The sequence below is a fragment of the Anomaloglossus baeobatrachus genome (assembly GCF_048569485.1).
Source record: "Anomaloglossus baeobatrachus isolate aAnoBae1 chromosome 3 unlocalized genomic scaffold, aAnoBae1.hap1 SUPER_3_unloc_1, whole genome shotgun sequence".
NCBI classification, from domain to species: Eukaryota; Metazoa; Chordata; class Amphibia; order Anura; family Aromobatidae; genus Anomaloglossus; species Anomaloglossus baeobatrachus.
In genome coordinates this window covers 282,798-293,448 of record NW_027441780.1, presented here as the reverse complement: position 1 = coordinate 293,448, position 10,651 = coordinate 282,798, and the positions used below count along the sequence as shown (strand labels likewise).

The 10,651-nt window shown below is 47.3% G+C and overlaps 1 long non-coding RNA gene and 1 pseudogene across 1 annotated transcript; both read right to left on the bottom strand.

Annotated features, from left to right (window-relative positions):
- Positions 1-916: 916 nt before the first annotated feature.
- On the bottom strand, positions 917-3,384 carry LOC142258695 (uncharacterized; annotated as a pseudogene).
- Positions 3,385-3,444: 60 nt separating this feature from the next.
- Positions 3,445-9,977, bottom strand: LOC142258691 (uncharacterized). Its single transcript, XR_012727841.1, has 3 exons — positions 9,909-9,977; positions 7,257-7,357; positions 3,445-3,504 (listed from the first exon to the last, which is right to left on the bottom strand). It is a non-coding gene; the product is annotated as an uncharacterized LOC142258691 (long non-coding RNA).
- Between the last annotated feature and the right edge of the window lie 674 nt (positions 9,978-10,651).

Below are 10,651 nucleotides of genomic sequence, written 5' to 3'. Positions count from 1 at the left end.
GGATGGGGAGAGGGGGGGGAAGAGGGGGGGCAGATGGGGGGGGTTAGAGGGAGAGCAGAGGGGGCGGAGAAGCAAAGGCAGAAGGAAGGAACCTTGGAAGCAGAATAGAGATGACAGAGGAGGCAGGCAGATCGCGTGGGGAGCAGATCGGGATGCCGGGGGGCAGATCGGGGCGTAGGGGGGCAGATCGGGGCGTAGGGGGGCAGATCGGGGCGTAGGGGGGCAGATCTGGGGGGGCACGGGCAGGGGCCTTCACGGGAGCGCGCAGGGGCCATCGCCGGAGCGCAATACTTACCTTTGGAGCTGGCGCGGTGACAGCAGAGGCAGCGTCTGCGGCGGCAGCAGCGGTGGCGTGGTACCAAAAGTACCAGCCACTCCACGCTGCAGCCATGTTGGGGGAGGGTCCCCAGAGCAGTACAGGCCTGGGGAGGGCGGCCACCGGCAGATCAGACCGCCCCACTGCACACTGATTGGAGCGATTGCGCGTCATAGCACGATCGCTCCAATCAGTGCTGCAGGGGCTGGGGGCGGCATGTTTGAGGTCCACCTATGATATGCTGCAGCAGCTGCGGCATCTCATAGCTGGATCTCACAGGATCGCACTAATTCGGGCATTATTTTTGCCGAAATTAGTGCGATCGATGTGGTTGGCGGTTCAGATTTGAACAGCCAATCACATCGATCGTCGATAGGGGGTGGCGATGCCACCCCCCCTGGGGTCAAGCAAAGGTCCCCTGCTGTAAGAAACAGCAGGGGACATCATTTGAAAGCCGTTGCTATGGCCACGGCAATCAAATGAAGTTTAGGCAGTAAAATTACGTCCCTGGTCGTTAAGTCACGTTAAAATAGGACGTAATTTTACTGCCCGCGGTCGTGAAGGGGTTAATATTTACTTAAACAGACATTCTATTCATGACTATGGCTTCACTCCTGTGTGAATTCTCTCATGTTTAACAAGAGCTGATTTCTGAGCAAAACATTTCCCACATTCTGAACATGAATATGGCTTCTCTCCTGTGTGAATTCTCTCATGTTTAACAAGATCTGATTTCCAAGCAAAACATTTCCCACATTCTGAACATGAATATGGCTTCACTCCTGTGTGAATTCTCACATGTTTGATAAGCTCTGATTTGGAAGCACAACATGTCTCACATTCTGAACATGAATAAGGCTTCTCTCCTGTGTGAATTCTCTCATGTGTAATGAGAGCTAATTTCCAAGCAAAACATTTCTCACATTCTGAACATCAATATGGCTTCTCTCCTGTGTGAATTCTCTCATGTTTAACAAGATCTGATTTCCAAGAAAAACATTTCCCACATTCTGAACATGAATATGGCTTCACTCCTGTGTGAATTCTCGCATGTTTGATAAGCTCTGATTTGGAAGCACAACATGTCTCACATTCTGAACATGAATATGGCTTCTCTCCTGTGTGAAATCTCTCATGTGTAATGAGAGCTGATTTCCAAGCAAAACATTTCTCACATTCTGAACATGAATATGGCTTCTCTCCTGTGTGAATTCTCTCATGTTTAACAAGACTTGATTTATGAGCAAAACATTTCCCACATTCTGAACATGAATATGTCTTCTCTCCTGTGTGAATTCTCTCATGTTTAACAAGATCTGATTTCCAAGCAAAACATTTCCCACATTGTGAACATGAATATGGCCTCTCTCCTGTGTGAATTCTCTCATGTTTAACAAGATCTGATTTCAAAGCAAAACATTTCCCACATTCTGAACATGAATATGGCTTCACTCCTGTGTGAATTCTTGCATGTTTGATAAGCTCTGATTTGGAAGAACAACATGTCTCACATTCTGAACATGAATATGGCTTCTCTCCTGTGTGAATTTTCGCATGTTTAAAGAGCTCTGATTTGGAAGCACAACATGTCTCACATTCTGAACATGAATATGGCTTCTCTCCTGTGTGAATTCTCTTATGTGTAATGAGAGCTGATTTCCGAGCAAAACATTTCTCACATTCTGAACATGAATATGGCTTCTCTCCTGTGTGAATTCTCTCATGTTTAACAAGATCTGATTTCCAAGCAAAACATTTCCCACATTCTAAACATGAATATGGCTTCTCTCCTGTGTGAATTCTCTCATGTGTAATGAGAGCTGATTTCCGAGCAAAACATTTCTCACATTCTGAACATGAATATGGCTTCTCTCCTGTGTGAATTCTCTCATGTTTAACAAGACTTGATTTATGAGCAAAACATTTCCCACATTCTGAACATGAATATGGCTTCTCTCCTGTGTGAATTCTCTCATGTTTAACAAGATCTGATTTCCAAGCAAAACATTTCCCACATTCTGAACATGAATATGGCTTCACTCCTGTGTGAATTCTCGCATGTTTGATAAGCTCTGATTTGGAAGCACAACATGTCTCACATTCTGAACATGAATATGACTTCTCTCCTGTGTGAAATCTCTCATGTGTAATGAGAGCTGATTTCCAAGCAAAACATTTCTCACATTCTGAACATGAATATGGCTTCTCTCCTGTGTGAATTCTCTCATGTTTATCAAGACTTGATTTATGAGCAAAACATTTCCCACATTCTGAACATGAATATGGCTTCACTCCTGTGTATATTCTTGCATGTTTGATAAGCTCTGATTTGGAAGAACAACATGTCTCACATTCTGAACATGAATATGGCTTCTCTCCTGTGTGAATTTTCGCATGTTTAATGAGCTCTGATTTGGAAGCACAACATGTCTCACATTCTGAACATGAATATGGCTTCTCTCCTGTGTGAATTCTCTTATGTGTAATGAGAGCTGATTTCCGAGCAAAACATTTCTCACATTCTGAACATGAATATGGCTTCTCTCCTGTGTGAATTCTCTCATGTTTAACAAGATCTGATTTCCAAGCAAAACATTTCCCACATTCTGAACATGAATATGGCTTCTCTCCTGTGTGAATTCTCTCATGTGTAATGAGAGCTGATTTCCGAGCAAAACATTTCTCACATTCTGAACATGAATATGGCTTCTCTCCTGTGTGAATTCTCTCATGTTTAACAAGACTTGATTTATGAGCAAAACATTTCCCACATTCTGAACATGAATATGGCTTCTCTCCTGTGTGAATTCTCTCATGTTTAACAAGATCTGATTTCCAAGCAAAACATTTCCCACATTGTGAACATGAATATGGCTTCTCTCCTGTGTGAATTCTCTCATGTTTAACAAGATCTGATTTCCAAGCAAAACATTTCCCACATTCTGAACATGAATATGGCTTCACTCCTGTGTGAATTCTTGCATGTTTAATGAGATCTGATTTGGAAGCACAACATGTCTCACATTCTGAACATGAATATGGCTTCTCTCCTGTGTGAATTTTCGCATGTTTAACAAGACTTGATTTCAAAGCAAAACATTTATCACATTCTGAACATGAATATGACTTCACTCCTTTGTGACTTTCACTTTTCTTAGCATTCTGTGTTGAACTCGTGGTACCATCATCTGCCATAAATAAAATTGAAGTTATAAGCTTTTAATAATATAACCTCAAAACATACACAGACACATAAATCCATATAAATTCCAAAGTGTGTAGCAAGGTTCTACTTTAAAAGGCCTATGTGACAGAAAATACCCAAAATTACATTTTAAAAACTGCACCCTTCGAAGTGCTCAAAACAACATTCAATAAAACATATCTACAAAAGCATATCCATTGGAACTCAATAATATAAGGATACTTTGGCATTGCATTACTGCTGTAGAAATATTAGAAAAAAGGGGATTAATACATAGGTAATGAGCAAAATGACATAGGCATTGCATTACTGCTTTAGAGATATTTGCAAAGTGAGATTCTTAGTTTATGTATTGACCAATCCATGTGAGCCCGGTAACCTTGACAAGCACCTGACCAAGCACTCCGCCCTATAGACAGGGTGTGTCCACCATCTTATTTAGCCAGGAACCAAACATGCAGATTTTTAATCACACATAGAGGCATTTAAGGTTAGGTTCCCAATATAATGAGATCACCTTGTCGAGGTTATCGGGCTCACATGGATTGGCCAATACATAAGCTAAGAATCTCTCTTTGCAAATATCTCTAAAGCAGTAATGCAATGCCTATGTCTTTTTACTCATTTTTCACATTAGCTATGTATTTATCCCTTTTTTTGTAATATTCCTACAGCAATAATGCATCACAGAAATTAAAGCAATGTGGATGGAAAAAAAACCCAAAACATTTTAATTTTTCCCACAAAAGTGTTGCTTTATCACAAATTTTTATTTTCCCAAGGGTAAGATGAGAAAATGGACCATATAATTCTGTTGTGCAATTTCTCGTGTGTACACCGATATCCCAGGACTCGGAAGGGAAGGAGCACCATTTAACTTTTGGAGAACAGAACTGGCTGAAATAGAGGATGCCATGTCATGTTTGTAAAGCCCTTGATGTGCCTAAACAATGGAAACACCCCACAAATTATCTCATTTTGAAATCTACACTACTGAAGGAATGTATCTAGGTGTGGAGATCATAGAAGTACCCTTATATAGGGCAAGGGGTCTTTAGCAGACCCTCAGCTATTATGGCGACCCATATGCACCCAATGATAAATGTTGCTGGGGGTGTTGGATATGTGGAACGTTGTACCCCATAGGCTGCAAGCTGCGAATGCTGCTGTCAAAGATTGAAAAGTTAACAGCAGTGGGTGAAGCTTACCTCCACTGAATAACTCAGACATCATCTGCTGCCAATAACGGAGACTCAGCTTCTGAGCCCGCAAGAAGTAATAGGATGTAATAATACGTTACATATCGAGAAGGGGTTAAAGAAAACCTGGCAGCTACAAAAACACTGTTTACCTGCAGATATAGTGGTAATCTGAGTACCTGGCATTTAAATGATATCTATCTGGTTTATTAGAACAGTGTGTGACGCTAGTCACTGCACGGACAAGCCATGAGGCAGGGTTGTCAAATGTTCTGGGGTCAGATACAAAGAGAACATGCCATGAACTAAGGGGAAAGACAAAGGCGTAGTCAGCTCTGGGGTCAGAATATCAGGAGGATAGCGGATATGGGCAAATGGATGGTCAGAGGAGGTCCAAGGTCTCCCAGCTATAGATCAGAACACAGATAACCAAGGCCCACATTCGCAGGGAGCCACAGTGGCATCTGACTCTGTTCACAGGCAACCTGAAATTAGTTGCTCAGCCTGAGCTGAGTGTTTTACACTGTTTTCCAGTCCTCTGGAGTGGTTTGTGGATCCTTGAGACTAAGGGGGCTAATTTCTTTTCAGCTGTGTTCTCCCCATTTAAGGTTTGAGATTCCTCTTGTTACTGCAGATGATACCTTCAGTTTATGCTCCTGTCATTCCGGTTTTTGTGGCGATTCTTTGTGGGGTTTGCATCACCACTCCCGGTTGGGGGGGGGGAGGGGGGAGGGAGGGTTAGATCAGGGTTTGGACAGGTGTTAGTGTGGCACCCCAGGGTTCAGTTGCCACAAATATACCTGTACCCGGGGCAGGGAAGGATCTCCACATCAGGTAATCCCACATACAACACTTCCACTCCAAGCCTGGAGGGGGAGCTCTACAAGCCGAGTTCAGGGTAGGTCCCCTTTAAATCCAGGTTTGGAGGCGGAGTTAAAAAGACAGTTGACAGTTGGAGAAAAGGAGACTGTGCGAGCAGAGAGTGAGGGAAGACATCAAAATGGAGAGGGCTGTGCTTAGCCCGTACGAGTAACTGTGTGACCGCCTGAGAGGTCAGGAGTGAGGCAAAAGAGTAGTGACAGGGGAGGTGGAGCCAGATCGGTTCATCCCCAAGGAACAGCGCTGATTACTGGACACCGGCATCCGAGTTTGTGAAGGATCTAATCTACCCAGCAATAAAGACAGGAGGCCAGGGAGACTCCAGGTCTCCTGGCTGCCGCAGCACCTGAAGGCAAAGCCGCTACACAGAGCTTAGGGACCGCAGTGAGTACAGCAGTGCCCCTTAGAGAAGCTCCCACTGCCTGCCATACATGTGAAGACAGTGAGAGAGGGACAAGGTATAGCAACAGGCAGCCTAGGACCAAGGAGAGACTACGCAGCAGGGAGGCCTCACAACTAACCTGGTGCAGAGATCCTGAACTGTACCCAAAAACTGTCACATCAGAAACTGAACCCCTTTTTAATAACACCTCCAGGTAAAACCTGGTCAGAGTTAATGAATTGGTGTGACGCACTTTATTTCTTCATCTGAGGAGCCATAGGCTGCTGCACTAAAGTGACAGTTGAAAAGGCTGTGAGGAAAAACCGCCATATCTGTGTACTACTAAAACTGCCCTGGGGACCCCGCTTCACCTACGGGAAGCGTAAACAACTTGCTGCCTAACCATCACCCCAGAGGTCTGACCTGCAGCCCCAGTAACCATACTGGAACCGTAGGTGGCGTCACGAAATACTTTTATTTTTTTTTATTTTTTTTCTTTATTATTTTTTTATTTTTATTATTTACTGACTTTCAGCGACCACCAGGGCCACGGAACCGGGCACAGGCCCCCGTGACATAATCCCATTAACCAACACCTGGAACCGAGTACCCCACGGCCCTGGGACGGGTCATTAGGGTTAAGCTGGAGATCCAGACCTGGATACCATCAAGCCTACCTCTGGGATCAGGAACAGCACAAGGTCCCTAGTTTGAGGGCCAGTTTTGGGGTCCCTGCTCCAGCTATCCTGGCACCTCCATGATACTCTGGGTTTAGGACTGATTACTCAGAACAGGGAACCCCTGAAGAAACCAAGCACCTCCCAGTTTCAGATTGAACTGAGCTTTCGCTCAACAAACTAACAGCTTGGCACGACCCGGATTCCATAGGGAGCCAAAATTGTCACTCACAGCGTACAAGACAGAGGATAGAGGAATAGAGGATAGAGGATAGAGGAACTACAACTACACAGGAACTACAAGGAGAAAATGCAGTTACATTCTCACAGCAGCTGCTCACTTCCAGTCACCAGCACAGTGGGAGAGGCTGAAACAGTCACCACTCACTAGATAGTGGGCGCACAGTAATCAACCCTATTGTTCCTTGGCTGACAGCCTGTGAGAGGGTGAGTGAGTGAATGTTACTGTTTCCCACACTTCATCGGTAACTGTATACGAGCGGCAGCAGGGAGAATGTAACTTCATTTTCTCCTTGCAGCTGGGAATGTGACTGTTCTCCTTGTTATTTAATGGTGACACTTCACTGAGGAGGGTTACCTGTGGAAAGGTCTCTACTCCGTTCATCACTCCGCACATCCATTTCTCCTTTTTCCATTGTGTCTGCAGCGTTCTGCATATCTTTTCCCTGAATTTCAAAGCTGTAAAATAAATAATGTAAAAGTCAGGGACAGAAGGAAAAGTCATGTGGAAGGTTCTAGATGGACGCTTCTGCTACCAGAGCCGTGTGGCCCCTGAGACCAATCGATGCATGGCCTCTACACCTCCTATATCCCCCGTGCGGCCCCAGAGTCAGTTCAGCAGGGATAGAAGCAGACGTGGCAGGGTCCACTTAGTGTGGTACATTATGACACTGGGATTTCCTTCATTGTTTTCTCTTCACAATTTGGACGCCCTAATGCTTATTTTTCTGTCATTTGAGAATTGTTTTAGTCAACAATGTTGTATTTTTTTAAAGTCTTTTTTGAGGAAAATCAGTTTTATTCAATTGTTTTTCTTTAAGGGGACGAACAGAGGCGTACATAGAAATCATGGGACCCCATAACGGAAGTTCAAATTGGTACCCCTCCCCCCAAAAAATAAAAATGTAATTAATATTCAGCTGGGTCATATAAGAACCTCTCACAACTTTACAGCCCTTACAAAGTAATTTTCCTCCTAATGAAACTCATTGATTCCCCTTTCACTGCCCCATAATGTATAATACAAGCACTGTATGATACCTCCACAGCACCCTCCACACCAGGGCTGAGGAGTCGGTAAGAAAAACGAGAAGTTCCCATCCACTCTCTATACAGACACATCTGCAGGTTTTTCCTCACTATATGACATCAAATCAGAATAAAGTGAAGAAATAACCCCGGCATTCAAAATATTTTCAATTTTTTATTATTTTTTAAATCCAGTGAATAAAGACCACAATGTGTGCCAATCAGTGACGTTTCGGTCCTTCCTTGGACCTTTATCAAACTCACACACACTATAAAGATACATAAGAAAAATACAAAGTGAATATTATGGGATATTGCAGCCGCTGGGGACGAGGCCATGTTCCAATTGTGCCCATTTCCTGTTATATAGATAAATCTTTTCTATGTATCTTTCCACAAGTAATATGTATGATTTTTGCTCTAATGTTCATGCACCTTTGAGAGAATATTCACTTTGTATTTTTCTTATGGATCTTTATAGTGTGAGTTTGATAAAGGTCCAAGGAAGGACCGAAACGTCACTGATTGACACACATTATGGTCTTTATGCACTGGATTTAAAAACCCTAGAAGTGCCCCCATTCATCCTACAATCCCGACCCCGGATGTGCCACCATTCATCAATCTAACTATCCTTCCTACAGCCCCCCCCAACGTGCAGTCTCTCCCCCCCTGTGAGCCCCCCCCAACGTGCAGCCTCTCCCCCTGCGAGCCCCCCCAACGTGCAGTCTCTCCCCCCTGCGAGCCCCCCCAACGTGCAGTCTCTCCCCCCTGCGAGCCCCCCAACGTGCAGTCTCTCTAACCCTGCGAGCCCCCCCAAATGTGCAGTCTCTCTCCCCTGCGAGCCCCCCCCAATGTGCAGTCTCTCCCCCCTGCAAGCCCCCCCAACGTGCAGTCTCTCTCCCCTGCGAGCCCCCCCCAACGTGCAGTCTCTCCCCCCTGGGAGCCCCCCCAACGTGCAGTCTCTCCCCCCTGCGAGCCCCCCCAAGTGCAGTCTCTCCCCCTGCGAGCCCCCGCCCCAACGTGCAGTCTCTCCCCCCTGTGAGCCCCCCCAACGTGCAGTCTCTCCCCCCTGCGAGCCCCCGCCCCAACGTGCAGTCTCTCCCTTCTGCGAGCCCCCCCCAACGTGCAGTCTCTCCCCCCTGCGAGCCCCCCAATGTGCAGTCTCTCCCCCCTACGAGCCCCCCCAACGTGCAGTCTCTCCCCCCTGCGAGCCCCCCCCAACGTGCAGTCTCTCCCCCCTGCGAGCCCCCCCAACGTGCAGTCTTTCCCCCCTGCGAGCCCCCCCAACGTGCAGTCTCTGCCCCCTGCGAGCCCCCCCAATGTGCAGTCTCTCCCCCTGCGAGCCCCCCCAACGTGCAGTCTCTCCCCCCTGCGAGCCCCCCCAACGTGCAGTCTCTCCCCCCCTGCGAGCCCCCCCAACGTGCAGTCTCTCCCCCCTGCGAGCCCCCCCAACGTGCAGTCTTTCCCCCGTGAGCCCCCCCAACGTGCAGTCTCTCCCCCCTGCGAACCCTCCCAATGTGCTGTCTCTCCCCCCTGCGAGCCCCCTCCAACATGCAGTCTCTCCCCCCTGCGAGCCCCCCCCAACATGCATTCTCTCCCTCTGCAAGCCCACCAAATGTGCAGCCTCTCCCCCTGCAAACCCCCCCCCACAACGTGCAGTCTCTCCCTGTGAGCTCCTCGCTCGTGCAGGCTCCCCCCTCCATCGTGCAGCATCGCCCAGTGTAAGCCCCCCCAATATGCAGCATCGCCCAGTGTAAACCCTCAATATGCAGCATCGCTCCATTCCCTGTGTAGCCCCCCATATCCCCCCTTCCTTATGGAAGCCTCCACAGCCCTGTGCTGCAGCTTCAGCACCTCCCTGTGATATATGCACGAGCTGCAGCCCCCAGTAGTGACAGGAGACACTTTTATTTCTTACCCCAAAATCCAGTGTGACCTCAGCTCTATAACTAATGAGGAAAAGCTGAATCTTCTCCACCTCAGGGTCAGGATCCGTCCGCTCTGCACAGGAGCCCGAGCACTGCTGCTTCCCGCTCACAGATCTGCACAGGAGCCCGAGCACTGCTGCTTCGGGAGAGGCTAGATCGGAGTTGATTTTTTGAGGGGGAGGAGTGATTTCATGAAATCATGATGTCACCGGAAGGGGCGGGGCCTCCTCAGTGCCGTACAGAGCAGTGAGCGGGAAGCAGCAGTGCTTGGGCCCCTGTGCAGAGCGGACGGATTCTGACCCTGAGGTGGAGATTTTTGAGGACCACAAAAAATCAACTCTGAATTAGACGCAACCCTGCTGCTTCGGTAGAGGCTAGATCGGAGTTGATTTTTGGAGGGGGAGGAGTAATTTCATGAAATCATGATGTCACCGGAAGGGCGGGGCCTCCTCAGTGCCATGCAGATCTGCGAGCGGGAAGCAGCAGTGCTCGGGCTCCTGTGCAGAGCGGACGGATCCTGAGGTGGAGAAGATTCAGCTTTTCCTCATTAGTTATAGCTCTGGGGTGTCAGACTGTATTTTGGGGGCACAGAACAGTGTCTCCTGTCACTACTGGGGGCTGCAGCTCGCGTATTTATCACAGGGAAGGTACTGAAGCTGCAGTACAATGCTGTGGAGGCTTCCATAAGGTAAGTGGCTTATGAAGGGGGGTTACACAGAGCAGGGGGTGACGCTGTGGAGGCTTTCATAAGGAATGTGGGGGTTACTTTAGGCAGGAGGCGACGCTGCATGTT